This window comes from Eutrigla gurnardus (genome assembly GCF_963514095.1).
Source record: "Eutrigla gurnardus genome assembly, chromosome: 7".
NCBI classification, from domain to species: domain Eukaryota; kingdom Metazoa; phylum Chordata; class Actinopteri; order Perciformes; family Triglidae; genus Eutrigla; species Eutrigla gurnardus.
The window spans coordinates 2,077,410-2,093,291 of NC_139921.1; the positions used below are offsets into that span (position 1 = coordinate 2,077,410).

The 15,882-nt window shown below is 36.6% G+C and overlaps 1 protein-coding gene across 1 annotated transcript in view; it reads left to right on the forward strand.

The window, feature by feature from the left end:
• Positions 1-15,882, forward strand: part of LOC311016207 (uncharacterized protein) — a 618,931-nt gene that overhangs the window by 508,615 nt on the left and 94,434 nt on the right. The window lies entirely within an intron of this gene.

The following is a 15,882-nucleotide window of genomic DNA, read 5'->3' on the forward strand; positions in this document are numbered from 1 at the left end:
CTGCAGCGGGTGGTTCATCTGCAGGGGGTGGACCATCCAATTCATCTGCAGGGGTTGGATCATCTGCAGAGGGTGGACCATCTGGATCATCTGCAGGGGCAGGCTGCTGCTCAGGGTTTGGCCGGTCTGAAACCATGGATGGTGCAAAATCTTCATCATTAATTTTTTTTCCAGTTCACAGGTTCACAACATTAGTAATAGCATTAGTTTCAGCATTCTGTCAATAGCTAGCTGGTCATTATCACAAGCCACTCAGTATCAGTCAGGTGCTCTCTAATGTATCATGTGTAGTTTACCTGCTGTGGCTTTTGTACTGTAAAGACGCCTGTTTCATCCACATTGTAAATCATGTGTGGAGGGAATGTATGCCTGTTAAAGATGAGGCAAGGGAAGAACCGTATCAGAATTAAAACCAAATCTCACAAGTAAAGCCTCCATAAATCATTTTCAACTAAGAATTAATTCTGTCACCTGTCCATCACTGCAGCCAGGTTGTCAAAGAACTCCCCGACTGTAGTTTTATTGAAGGCTGTAGCCCTTCCCAGGGATGTTGCCTCTGGAGTTCGGACAGAGAGATGGCGACGTACTAGGAATCTGCCAAACCAATCTTCACCTATAGTAGACAATTCATTTATAAGAATTAGCTTTGTGGCAAGATCAGTTGGCCTTAGTTAACCTACAGAATCATGTGATCTCTTGCATACCCTAGCCTACCTGCAGACTGTGCCCTTGTCCAATTGGCAGGGACAGGGATATTGTTTTTCGCTGCATATTCAAATGCCAGTTGACGGCACTTAACTGGAGGAAGGCCATGGAACTGTTCAGCTAGTTGTTTGGCAAGCTCCTCCTCCATCTCGTCTGTTAATATTCTCTTTGCCTCAGCTACGGCACCCCAGGCTACTGATTTGACTTCCCCTTTCTCTTTTTTCTTTATGAATCGTAGGAGGCTTGACTTCTCTCCCTTGCAGCTGCTCTGATGGACTTCTTTCCTTCCTTAACCTCAAAGGCTGCACTCTCCATCTCTTCAAGGGGTGTTTTGCCCCAGGTTGTCTTCCTGGTGTATTTCCTTGGCATGATGGCTTTTCTACAATGTTTATGACATTAAAAATAAAACATATGTAATGTAATATTACATTAAAATATGTTTAAGACTAAACTTAAATTGTGCCTCATTTTAGAAAAACAACCTCATTTAGCAATTAAGACTAATCTTAAGCTAGCATCATCGATATATATAGATATATAAAAACTGGGCAGAAATCTGTCAGCTGGTGGTGCTCAGAGCACCACCAGCTCCTCGGAAAAGCCTCGCACGAGACCAAAGAGGTCACTCAGTGCTGCGGCTATATCACCACAAGACATCCCACTCGACCTCCTGGCTGTTATAAAATCTGAATATTCAGATAAAGACATTGTAATCGGTCTATGGATTAGATCAAGTGTTTTCGCGGCATAACACGGCGCCTTCCGGGTCATTAAAAAAGACGTAAAGGCAAAATCTGGAATGAAAAATGGCACCGTTATTTCATCCCCGAATCCCATTCATGAACACAATATCTAATATCAGTTAATGAGTCGTTTTCCGTTTCTCGTTTTCCGATTTTAAAACGAATAACGGGATACGAGTCATTTCCGTTTTTCGTTCTTTTATTTTGAAGCAAAAAACGGGAAACGACTCGTTATCCGTTTTCCGGTTGTCGACTTCAAAACGAATATATATATATATATATATATATATATTACACACACACACACGCAAGGCAACATGTGGAAGGGCTTTTTTCCCAGTATATTTGTATTATCATTCTGTTTGTATTAACCAGACCTCACATATAATAGGCCTACTCACAACACAATGCACAGAACTTAAGATCAAGCCATGAGATCAATGCGACCAAAATAAAAAGTATCATTTCACCACAGGGTGGCCGCCGAGTGCGGACCTGAACACACGTCATTGAACTTTTAACCAATGAGAACCATTCCACTGTAGCGGAGGTGTGGACAAGCCAGTTGCAGCCACCGTAGACCGCGCTGCCAAGCGCTGCAAGAAGCGGCTCTTAAAAACTTGTTACCGCGATGTTTTAGGTCACGTGATATGGTCGCGACCCTGTGACGTCTTTGCAGTCGGCTGCTAAAAGTGCGTGTCCACAGGCAGCGGTGTTTCCCCGCGTCCCATTCATTGTCTATGTGAAAAGCCGTGCATTGCATTCTGGTAGCGTCGCGGCGAATGTCGAGAGACGGCGCGCGAGTTGCCCGCTTCTCATTTGCCCAAAGTTGAAGTCGAATCTACTTTATGCTAATCAGAGGCGCCGGGCTCGACTCGCCGCCTCGGGAACGCTCGCGAACTCTCGCAAAAATTTGTTGTTTAAAGGAGAGCGCCTGTCAATCATCCTCTAGTGGCAGCCCGCCAAGCGTGCAATACTGGGAAGCGGCGCGTCCACACGCGTTTAAAATCGCCCCTGTGGACACGGACCTTAAGTCGGACACAATTCTTGCCATCAAGCATCGCTTTCAACCCACAATACATCACGTTAGGTAGCGCGCTGCAGGCGGCTTCATCAAGTCGAATTCGCCTGATAACTTCCCTTTGCGACATGTCACATGACTTTAAAAACTTGCGGTATCTCCAGGGTACCTCCCTCCGCATGCTTTTCTGTGCAGATGGTCTGAAATAAGTGCGGACATAAGACACTCCCCTCAACGTTGCCCTAGTTGGTTAGAATTATCACGTGGTATTTCCCACGTGAGAAAATTCCTCAGCCTCCATCAACAAGGGGACTTCAAATGCCTCGGCTCGAGTTCGTCAGCGACGAAGAAAGCCAGCGCCACTGGGTAGACCATATTCTTTGATTCATAATTCATTCAAGTCCATGAAGTTTCCCCTGGCGCGATAGTTTTTGTTTTGCATATAATTATTAATAAAGTTTAAATAAAAAAAAGTCTGTGAAGTGCACTTGACGTGGTGGGAACTTGACGTGTTTATGACGAGTTCCGACGGAAACGCTCAAGTCTCGTGCATGCATCGGCGCAAATGCATGCGATCCGAAACCGAATTATTTTGTTTCCGTCGGTGGGCGGGTCCTCTGATTGACTAGTGTGCTTCCTTGCCGGCTTCGACCCGGCTTCAAATACAAATAATACTATTCATAATCATTTGAAAATGAGAACTTATGAAGTTATGATGACTTCAGGCAGTTGATGTTTAGCCACAAGGTGGCGCAGTTGTTACATGAAGAGTAGACCTCGGGGCTTTACTACGAAGGAGACTCAACATCTCCAGGCTCTGTGTTCATAATCCGGCTCAACAAAACCTAAAGTCCCGGTCAGAGTTAACTGTATCACGACGGTGGTCATTGTCCGGCTCTGAGCTTTGTGCTCTGTGCGCGTTCACAGCTGCTGAGAGCTGTGAGAGCTAATAGGAGTGATCCCAACCAAATATGAAAAGAGATGAGGCTAGTTTTTAATTTCTGACAGCTGAACATTGCACATCTGTTAACCTTTATCCATTTACAGTAAACAAATCTTCTTTTCTTGTTGAAAGATATTTTATATTGTTTTCATATTATTATTTAGGTACTGACGGTGATTACAAAATATATTATTATTTACATATTATTATTTACTGAGGGTGATTACAGAATATATTATTATTTACATATTATTATTTACTGAGGGTGATTACAGAATATATTATTATTTACATATTATTATTTACTGACGGTGATTACAGAATATATTATTATTTACATATTATTATTTACTGAGGGTGATTACAGAATGCGAGTTTGTTATATTGAAAGCGAGGCTGGGTGTGCCTATGAATATAATGTAGGCTACAGTGAGTTTTTTAAGGTGCTGTACAAGCAAATCATATTGTTGGAACATGTTATGAAATGGATCTATAGTATAGAAATTTGCTCATAACAGGCCGACTGGAATACAAAGCAAACTTACCTCTCTCAAATGCACATTCATGGAAGTCTTGTATTGTCATCCCAGGACAAAACACAAGCAACGCAGTAATGTAATAATATACCTCTTTAAATGCACAACAATGTGTCATGCAGAGAGTTATTAAATGTTTTTATTATTTAATTACACAGAAACCACATGGCAGGTGCTATTTTCTCATCCATAGGCTACTCTAAGTACAGCAATGTGAGGGTTTCATACATGTTGGTTGGATCACTCTTCAGTAGAGAATGCTTTCCTGAAATTAGTGAGTGAGTAGAGCATACTTTCCCTGCTGCAAAATCTCTCTTTGCTTTTGTTTTTTTCTTTTCTTTAAAAATTACTTTTAATGATGTTAACTAGATCTTATAAATGGCCCAAACACATCAAATTTGTATATACCCTATACCGTAAGACTATAAGACTTGAAGAATCTCCTCTGTGCAACTATTCATGTAGTCAGTCAATGATCAAACTAGTAGCATGAATATGAATTACAGTCCAAGCGGGTTAGGCTAGGCAAGGCCATTTTATTTGTATAGCCTGTTTTTACAAACAGTTTGTCTCAAAGGGCCTTACATAGCATGAGCATCATAACAACATCCTCTTCCCTTAAAGCCTCACATCCACTGAGGAAAAACTCCCAGGAAAACCCTTTTAACTGGGCACAAATTGGAGAAACATCAGGGTGAGCAACAGAGGAGGGATCCCTCACCCAGGACAGGCAGACGTGCAATAGATGTTGTATACGGACAAGAAAACAGTTTATAACAGAGAATATGGAAAAACATGGAAATGGTTGACAGGAGCTGACGAAGGCAACTTCTGGTGGGCAGGAAAGGCAGGGAGAGCAGGCCAGCTTAATGGGAGTAGTGGGTGGCAGACTGGGTCGTGAACAGGGAGGGCAGGCCAGTTTAACAGCGGGGGGAAGGGGGGCGATGCAGGCGGCGGTTGGTGCAGAGGGATGGAGCTGTGGAGAATCTGTGGAAACAGAGAGAGTGCGAGACGCCAAGGCCAAACTACAAGGTGCGAGAGGTAAGGAGAGGAGAGGGGGGGGTCTCTCTACTTAAATGTAGTTAGTGTCTGCCTCTCTGACCCATGGAGAGAGCTGGTTCCACAGTAAAGGAGCCCAGTATCTGAAGGTTCTACCTCCCAGTCTGTCTTTAGAGATATTGGCAGCCAGGGCCGGTTCTAGCCCATTGGCTGCCCTAGGCGAGATTGATGCCCCCCCCATTCTATTATTGGCGGGGGAAGAATTATCCACTATATTTATATTTCATGCACTGGAATAGTTTCAGAACATTTTTACTAGTTAAAAAATATATAACATGTAATGGTACACAAACTGTGCAAACGATTAATTACACTGACGATTAATTACACTGTATTCTCAAACAAGCAAATATGATTAAATCAATGGATGGACTCCATAAAAAAGGTAAACAAAAGTGCTCTTTGTACTACAGGAGGGAATTTAAAATGATTAAATGGATGGATGGATGCCATAACATGTCCAAACTAAAGTGCTCTTTGTACAGCAGGTAAGAACTAGTTGTAGATGATGGAGTGTCTGCAGGCTGTAGTGAAGCAGATGGTGTTGCCGTTGTTGTTTCTTCACCTGGGCAAATATACATACAAAATCAAGTGTTAAAGTAAAAGTGTTTATGCTTTCATTGGGATAAACGACGATGACAAAGCAATACACTTAGTACACACATTCTCTTAATTTTGTTCATATCTGTACTGTTAGTAGGCCACCAATTTCAGGGATTTATCAATGATCTTATAAGTCATTATACAACAATCAGTGTATAAAGCATGCATATGTCAATACTTGTACATTTCATTTTTTCAAGAATGTATTTGAAACTAATTTGGATCAAAATAGTCACACCATGAAGATTATTCAAAGGACTAACCTGCTGCTGCAGGCGCTGTGCCCGTGGTCTGTGTGGCAATGGTGCCTGGAGTGGTCTGTTCATCTGCATCTGTATTCAACGAAAATCCCAACCAATGGTACATTTAAATGAATGAAAAATGATAAAATATATAGTTTTATGGTGGATAGATAACACTGTTTGTTGTTGTTTTATTTTCCGAATAGTTTATACTTTATCTTACCTGCTTCAGGCTGTGTAGCCCTGGTCTCAATGGTCTCCATTTCGACTTCACTGTCTGGACTGTTATAGGTGGTCCTGGATGGCCCTTTACCTGGAGCTGTTTTCAGGCACAGAATTTAGTGAGATCAGTTTTATAAACAATACAATGACCATAGTTAGTATAATAGTTTAAGTATGACATAATGTCTCACTTGCTACGGGCTCTGTTTCCCTGGTCTTCGTGGTACTGGTGCTTGGAGTGGTAGATGTGGTCCCAGATGACCCATCATCTGCATCTGAAAGCATAGCATCCATTCATGCTGTTAGTTACCATTTCTTCTATCATCCCATTATACTTGCATTTTACTGTATAAATGAGGCTTATGTAACCAATACATTTACACTACTACTACTACTACTAATAATAATAATAATAATAATAATAATAATAACTATAATAATAATAATTATTATTATTAGAACTTCAAATGTTCAGATAAAGGCAAATAAAGAGTGCTCTGTCCAGCAGGTGAAGGTCTCTGAGTCAGCAAATATTTCCTGAGTGCATCTGTCCAGTTTAAAATATAGAGAACCGTTTATAACACACATTATAGAACACCCCTACATTTACTAAATTACACACTGTGTGTAAATGTTTTCACATGCAGCTGCTTTTGATGAACTCACTGACATAATAGGAGATGTAGACAAATCGTTTGTAAGAATGTATGCAAAAGCTCCGACTTAATGGATAACAGCAAACATTGCATGCTAAGCTTTGTCCTTACTAAATGTTTTAAAAGGCTACTAATATCACAATGGCACAACTACTATGAAAGTGTTCTTAGCTGGAAGGCTGGACAAAATGCTTAATGTCAAGAGGGAAACGAACCCTTGCCCTAGCCTACTCCTGACAGGGTAATACATAACACAGGTGGCTAGAATGAAGTTCACGTACCCGAAGAATCCTACTGACATGCTTAGTTCCTTCTTACACTTAGCATCTTAGTTGGTGTGAGCTATCGATCCCTACCACTGCTCTAGACGCTAGCGGCTAGCTGCTAGCTGCTAGCTCAAAGCCCTTTGGTGTTTTAGGATATTTGGGAATTATTTAGTATGTTTGTCATCAGTGATAATCGATGATGAGATGTCAACGCCAAAGCACACGCTATCCAAATACTGGCCGTCTGTCGTGTATAATTTTGTATTGGTCTTGAGCAGTGGCGGTTCTAGACAAATTTTACTGGGGGGGCCAAGGTGGGGCCATTGTTTGATCAGAGGGGCACATTAAAAAATGGAAAGTGCCGTTCTCACTCTCATCTCGCATCCGGCAAGGCAGTGTTTGGGTGCGTCGCTCTAATTATTCCGTGTAGAGCGCTGAGTCACATTAGTTCCGCTTTTGGCGCTAGCGCATAAAATCGTAATAACTTGATCAATTTATTTCATTTTCATTTTATCATTCAGTCAGCTTATTCAGTCAGCTCTGGGGGGGCCACAGGGGGGGCCTGGGACATTTTTACAGGGGCACTGGCCCCTGTAGGCCCCCGTGTAGAACCGCCACTGGTCTTGAGAGCTTGACCAAGCTAGCTTACTACAACACTTAGCTGAGCAATGGCGAATTGAATCAATACTTTAATAGCCTCTGATATATAAAAACATACCTTTCTTCTTCTCCTCCTCCTTCCTCCGTTATCGTCCCTGTGCACCAGAGGGTTTAGATTTCCCCATGGTCGGTAAACCAGAGCTTGACGGGCAGCAGCCTTGATCTGATTGCAGCGACGACGACTGTCGAACTCTGCAACGTCCCCCCCACCCCCCGTCCCCCCACCTTTGCATTCAGGGTCACATCAAAGTGTGACATACAGAGGGCCACCATATGTAGATACTTTTTGTTTTGTTTTGTTTTTTTTGTTTACAATGATGTTTTATTTCGTTGAGGTCATTGTGGTATTACGGTTTTACGTATGTATAGTTACAGAAACATATAATGAAGGGCACCACTAGAGGGCGCCCCCGACTCATTTGGCGCCCTAGGCGAAGGCCTGATTTGCCTATCCCAGCCGCCGGCCCTGTTGGCAGTCACAACAGAACTGCATTCTGGGAGCCAAGTGCTCTGGTCAGAGTAGCCAGATTCTTTACTTGAGTAGAAGTAAAAGTACCTGTGTAAAAAACGACTTTGGTAAAAGTGAAAGTACTGATCCAAATATCTACTCAAGTAAAAGTAAAAAGTACAGGCTCTGACATGTACTCAAAAGTATTATTAAAAGTAAAAAGTATTTCTATTGCACAATTCACTGCAAAGCAAAATAACCACACGATAATTTATCTGGAATCCATTTCATCAATGTTACTGTTTGAACAAACATTGTTCACTTAAGTTTACCTGCCGAACACAAGATGTATCCTAATGTACTTCAATATAGTCCATCGTAGGCGTTTGTATTGTACACTTCAGGTTTACACATCACACTTCTGAACATTAAATCTTGGACCAGGACTGGCTTCTAAACTGTGGTGTCACAAATCATGCTCATAGGCCCAACTCTTAATCAACTTTTTTAATAGCACATCAGGCAACAGTTGCTTCTCACTGTACAGGTGGTGTGTCATTGTGAGTGGCACACCCAGGGACTACGTATGAAAATAACTAAGCTTCTCTAGCCATTATCTGGTACAGAAAATACTGTGTCCCTGCCAAATAAAAGATAAAAATGAAACAAATTTGCACACTGTGCAGTCAGTGAAGCTCAACTGAAAAACCCTTCACAATTATGACGTGTGCTCCTCAGATAAAAGTAACTCACTGTTTACACTTACACGACACATACTCGACCCCCCTCTCCAAAATATATATGCAGTGTTTCCTCTAGGATTTTCCTCTAACCCTTTTTTAGTCTGTACTTCCAGGGAAAGTATGCTCTACTCACTCACTAATTTCAGGAAAGCATTCTCTACTGAAGAGTGATCCAACCAACATGTATGAAACCCTCACATTGCTGTACTTAGAGTAGCCTATGGATGAGAAAATAGCACCTGCCATGTGGTTTCTGTGTAATTAAATAATAAAAACGTTTAATAATTCTCTGCATGACACATTGTTGTGCATTTAAAGAGGTATGTTATTACATTACTGCGTTGTTTGTGTTTTGTCCTGGGATGTCAATACAAGACTTCCATGAATGTGCATTTGAGAGAGGTAAGTTTGCTTTGTATTCCAGTCGGCCTGTTATGAGCAAACTTCTATACTATAGATCCATTTCATAACATGTTCCAAGTGATACAATTAAGTAGGCTATAGGACAAAGCATAATACATGCCTGGAATGAGTGAAGCTTGCCTGCTGACATGTAAACAAAAATGTCTGTCACAACTGCCATGAGCAAAGAGCAAAATCATTTGTTTATAGTGTACAGTAGCCTGCTCCACTCTTTGTCATTGTACAGAGTAGACAGTATGATTTGCTTGTACAGCACCTTAAAAAACTTACTGTAGCCTACATTATATTCATAGGCACACCCAGCCTCGCTTTCAATATAACACACTCGCATTCTGTAATCACCCTCAGTAAATAATTATATGTAAATAATAATATATTCTGTAATCAACGTCAGTAAATAATAATATGTAAATAATAATATATTCTGTAATCACCGTCAGTAAATAATAATATGTAAATAATAATATATTCTGTAATCAACGTCAGTAAATAATAATATGTAAATAATAATATATTCTGTAATCACCGTCAGTAAATAATAATATGTAAATAATAATATATTCTGTAATCACCGTCAGTAAATAATAATATGTAAATAATAATATATTCTGTAATCACCGTCAGTAAATAATAATATGTAAATAATAATATATTCTGTAATCACCCTCAGTAAATAATAATATGTAAATAATAATATATTCTGTAATCACCGTCAGTAAATAATAATATGTAAATAATAATATATTCTGTAATCACCCTCAGTAAATAATAATATGTAAATAATAATATATTCTGTAATCATCGTCAGTAAATAATAATATGTAAATAATAATATATTCTGTAATCACCATCAGTAAATAATAATATGTAAATAATAATATATTCTGTAATCAACGTCAGTACCTAAATAATAATATGTAAATAATAATATATTCTGTAATCACCGTCAGTAAATAATAATATGTAAATAATAATATATTGTGTAATCACCGTCAGTAAATAATAATATGTAAATAATAATATATTCTGTAATCACCCTCAGTAAATAATAATATGTAAATAATAATATATTCTGTAATCACTGTCAGTAAATAATAATATATTCTGTAATCACCCTCAGTAAATAATAATATATTCTGTAATCACCCTCAGTAAATAATAATATGTAAATAATAATATATTCTGTAATCAACGTCAGTAAATAATAATATGTAAATAATAATATATTCTGTAATCACTGTCAGTAAATAATAATATATTCTGTAATCACCCTCAGTAAATAATAATATATTCTGTAATCACCCTCAGTAAATAATAATATGTAAATAATAATATATTCTGTAATCAACGTCAGTAAATAATAATATGTAAATAATAATATATTCTGTAATCACCGTCAGTAAATAATAATATGTACATAATAATATATTCTGTAATCACCGTCAGTAAATAATATGTAAATAATAATATATTCTGTAATCACCGTCAGTAAATAATAATATGTAAATAATAATATATTCTGTAATCAACGTCAGTAAATAATAATATATTCTGTAATCACCCTCAGTAAATAATAATATATTCTGTAATCAACGTCAGTAAATAATAATATGTAAATAATAATATATTCTGTAATCACCGTCAGTAAATAATAATATGTAAATAATAATATATTCTGTAATCACCGTCAGTAAATAATATGTAAATAATAATATATTCTGTAATCACCGTCAGTAAATAATAATATGTAAATAATAATATATTCTGTAATCAACGTCAGTAAATAATAATATATTCTGTAATCAACGTCAGTAAATAATATGTAAATAATAATATATTCTGTAATCACCCTCAGTAAATAATAATATGTAAATAATAATATATTCTGTAATCAACGTCAGTAAATAATAATATGTAAATAATAATATATTCTGTAATCACCATCAGTAAATAATAATATGTAAATAATAATATATTCTGTAATCACCCTCAGTAAATAATAATATGTAAATAATAATATATTCTGTAATCACCGTCAGTAAATAATAATATGTAAATAATAATATATTCTGTAATCACTGTCAGTAAATAATAATATATTCTGTAATCACCCTCAGTAAATAATAATATATTCTGTAATCAACGTCAGTAAATAATATGTAAATAATAATATATTCTGTAATCACCCTCAGTAAATAATAATATGTAAATAATAATATATTCTGTAATCAACATCAGTAAATAATAATATGTAAATAATAATATATTCTGTAATCACCGTCAGTAAATAATAATATGTAAATAATAATATATTGTGTAATCACCGTCAGTAAATAATAATATGTAAATAATAATATATTATGTAATCACCCTCAGTAAATAATAATATGTAAATAATAATATATTCTGTAATCACTGTCAGTAAATAATAATATATTCTGTAATCACCCTCAGTAAATAATAATATATTCTGTAATCACCCTCAGTAAATAATAATATGTAAATAATAATATATTCTGTAATCAACGTCAGTAAATAATAATATGTAAATAATAATATATTCTGTAATCACCGTCAGTAAATAATAATATGTACATAATAATATATTCTGTAATCACCGTCAGTAAATAATATGTAAATAATAATATATTCTGTAATCACCGTCAGTAAATAATAATATGTAAATAATAATATATTCTGTAATCAACGTCAGTAAATAATAATATATTCTGTAATCACCCTCAGTAAATAATAATATATTCTGTAATCAACGTCAGTAAATAATAATATGTAAATAATAATATATTCTGTAATCACCGTCAGTAAATAATAATATGTAAATAATAATATATTCTGTAATCACCGTCAGTAAATAATATGTAAATAATAATATATTCTGTAATCACCGTCAGTAAATAATAATATGTAAATAATAATATATTCTGTAATCAACGTCAGTAAATAATAATATATTCTGTAATCACCCTCAGTAAATAATAATATATTCTGTAATCAACGTCAGTAAATAATATGTAAATAATAATATATTCTGTAATCACCCTCAGTAAATAATAATATGTAAATAATAATATATTCTGTAATCAACGTCAGTAAATAATAATATGTAAATAATAATATATTCTGTAATCACCATCAGTAAATAATAATATGTAAATAATAATATATTCTGTAATCACCCTCAGTAAATAATAATATGTAAATAATAATATATTCTGTAATCACCGTCAGTAAATAATAATATGTAAATAATAATATATTCTGTAATCACTGTCAGTAAATAATAATATATTCTGTAATCACCCTCAGTAAATAATAATATATTCTGTAATCAACGTCAGTAAATAATATGTAAATAATAATATATTCTGTAATCACCCTCAGTAAATAATAATATGTAAATAATAATATATTCTGTAATCAACATCAGTAAATAATAATATGTAAATAATAATATATTCTGTAATCACCGTCAGTAAATAATAATATGTAAATAATAATATATTCTGTAATCACCGTCAGTAAATAATATGTAAATAATAATATATTCTGTAATCACCGTCAGTAAATAATAATATGTAAATAATAATATATTCTGTAATCAACGTCAGTAAATAATAATATATTCTGTAATCACCCTCAGTAAATAATAATATATTCTGTAATCAACGTCAGTAAATAATAATATGTAAATAATAATATATTCTGTAATCACCCTCAGTAAATAATAATATGTAAATAATAATATATTCTGTAATCACCGTCAGTAAATAATATTATGTAAATAATAATATATTCTGTAATCAACGTCAGTAAATAATAATATGTAAATAATAATATATTCTGTAATCAACGTCAGTAAATAATAATATGTAAATAATAATATATTCTGTAATCACCGTCAGTAAATAATATTATGTAAATAATAATATATTCTGTAATCACCCTCAGTAAATAATAATATGTAAATAATAATATATTCTGTAATCACCGTCAGTAAATAATATTATGTAAATAATAATATATTCTGTAATCACCGTCAGTAAATAATATTATGTAAATAATAATATATTCTGTAATCACCGTCAGTAAATAATAATATGTAAATAATAATATATTCTGTAATCACCGTCAGTAAATAATAATATGTAAATAATAATATATTCTGTAATCACCCTCAGTACCTAAATAATAATATGAAAACAATATAAAATATCTTTCAACAAGAAAAAAAGATTTGTTTACTGTAAATGGATAAAGGTTAACAGATGTGCAATGTTCAGCTGTCAGAAATTAAAAACTAGCCTCATCTCTTTTCATATTTGGTTGGGATCACTCCTATTAGCTCTCACAGCTCTCAGCAGCTGTGAACGCGCACAGAGCACAAAGCTCAGAGCCGGACAATGACCACCGTCGTGATACAGTTAACTCTGACCGGGACTTTAGGTTTTGTTGAGCCGGATTATGAACACAGAGCCTGGAGATGTTGAGCCTCCTTCGTAGTAAAGCCCCGAGGTCTACTCTTCATGTAACAACTGCGCCACCTTGTGGCTAAACATCAACTGCACTGAAGTCATCATAACTTCATAAGTTCTCATTTTCAAATGATTATGAATAGTATTATTTGTATTTGAAGCCGGGTCAGTCTTGACTGTGGGTGTTAGGGACCTCTGTGTCTGCTAGTGTCTACAATACAGTAATATTTTTGTCGACATTATCAAACGGAAAAACTTTTATTTTGAAGAGCACAGGGCAAGGAAGCACACTAGTCAATCAGAGGACCCGCCAGGGGCGTTGCTAGACATAAAGCTCTACTGGGGCACAGGCCCCCTATTACTAAAATCACAAAAAACATCCTTGAATTCCCGCTGCATGTATGAGATGTGGGTTTGCATGTTCTCCCCGTGTAAGCGTGGGTTCTCTCCGGGTTCTCCGGCTTCCTCCCACAGTCCAAAGACATGCAGGATGGGGATAGGTTAATTGATGACTCTAAATTGCCCGTAGGTGTGAATGTGAGCGTGAATGGTTGTTTGTCTCTACATGTTGGCCCTGTGATAGACTGGCGTCCTGTCCAGGGTGTACCCTGCCTTCGCCCAATGACAGCTGGGATCAGCTCCAGCCCCCCCGCGACCCTGAATACAGGATAAGCGGTAGAAAATGGATGGATGGATGGATGTATGAGATGTGCTATACATTGTGCTATATAAACTTACCTTGCTTAGCCCACTATTACTGCCACAGCCATACTGCTGCTGCTAAAACTGAAAGGTAAAAAACGTAGCAATATTCATCTCTAATTCATATTTATTTCAACATACATAATGAACATGCTCAACATGTTTTTGTTGATTTTGGAGTACCGTTCCCACATTTGTGAATGAAGAACATCAGACTTTTGGGGTTGGGGAAAATCACTGTGACTGTAAATCTTACTTTAATGCTGAGCCATCACTTGGTTTACAAAGTACTATAAATGAAATTGTATTCAAATTAAAAGATAATGGGGTAAACCGTCAGCTATCTAACTCCTATGAAACAACACAAAGAGTGATCTGTGATTCAGAGCAGCAGGAATGAGGACTGGTGGTGATTATTGAGTGGTAATAGAAATGTGTAACACGTGATGTTTAAGCTACTTACTGGAACGACCGCAACACTGTCAGAAACTATGCGCACTGTGCCGCTTCACGCCGGCTACTGCGGGCATCGGGGCGGGCATCGGCATCGGGGCGAGCGGGGCAGGTGGGAGAGAGAAGTGGATCATACCGTGACGTGATGGGGGGGTCTGTTGTATTTTTAAAGTAAACCATATCCTGTCTATGGTTTTTTGACCATGTTTAAGCTTGTCAAACACGGACTTGCGTTTAAAAAACAACATGACTGATATATTTTTTTTGCATTTATCTATGCGTGCGCGCCGCGGTGCCCCGGCTAAGACATGCACACTGCCGTGCACGGACGTAATGTGTGCGCCGGACCTGGACCACAAGGTGCGCGCCTCAGCTTGTATTTTGGGTTAAACTGCGTTGGTTTGAGATTGTGGATGAGAAAGAAAATCCATTATTTTACCGTTATTATCAATATAAATGAATCCACTGCCAAATAGCAGCTCGTTAAAACTCGAACGTGAGATTTTACTGGGGCACGGCAGATCAATACCGGGGCACGTGCCCCAGTAAAAGAGGTCTAGCGACGCCGATGGGACCCGCCCACCGACGGAAACAAAATAATGAGTGGTAAATTCGTTTTGTAAGTAGGAACCAAAAAACAAGAAAATGAGCTGAAATTCTGATTTTCGGTTTTTGCCCAAAAACGAAAACGGCTCGTTTCTGGTTTCTGCTGGTGTCAATTATTCCCAGAAAACAGACGTCGTTTTCGCGGCATAACACGGCGCCTTCCGGGTCATTAAAAAAGACGTAAAGGCAAAATCTGGAATGAAAAATGGCCCTGTTATTTCATCCCCGAATCCCATTCATGAACACAATATCTAATATCAGTTAACGAGTCGTTTTCCGTTTCTCGTTTTCCAATTTTAAAACGAATAACGGGATGCGAGTCATTTCCGTTTTTCGTTCTATTATTTTGAAGCGAAAA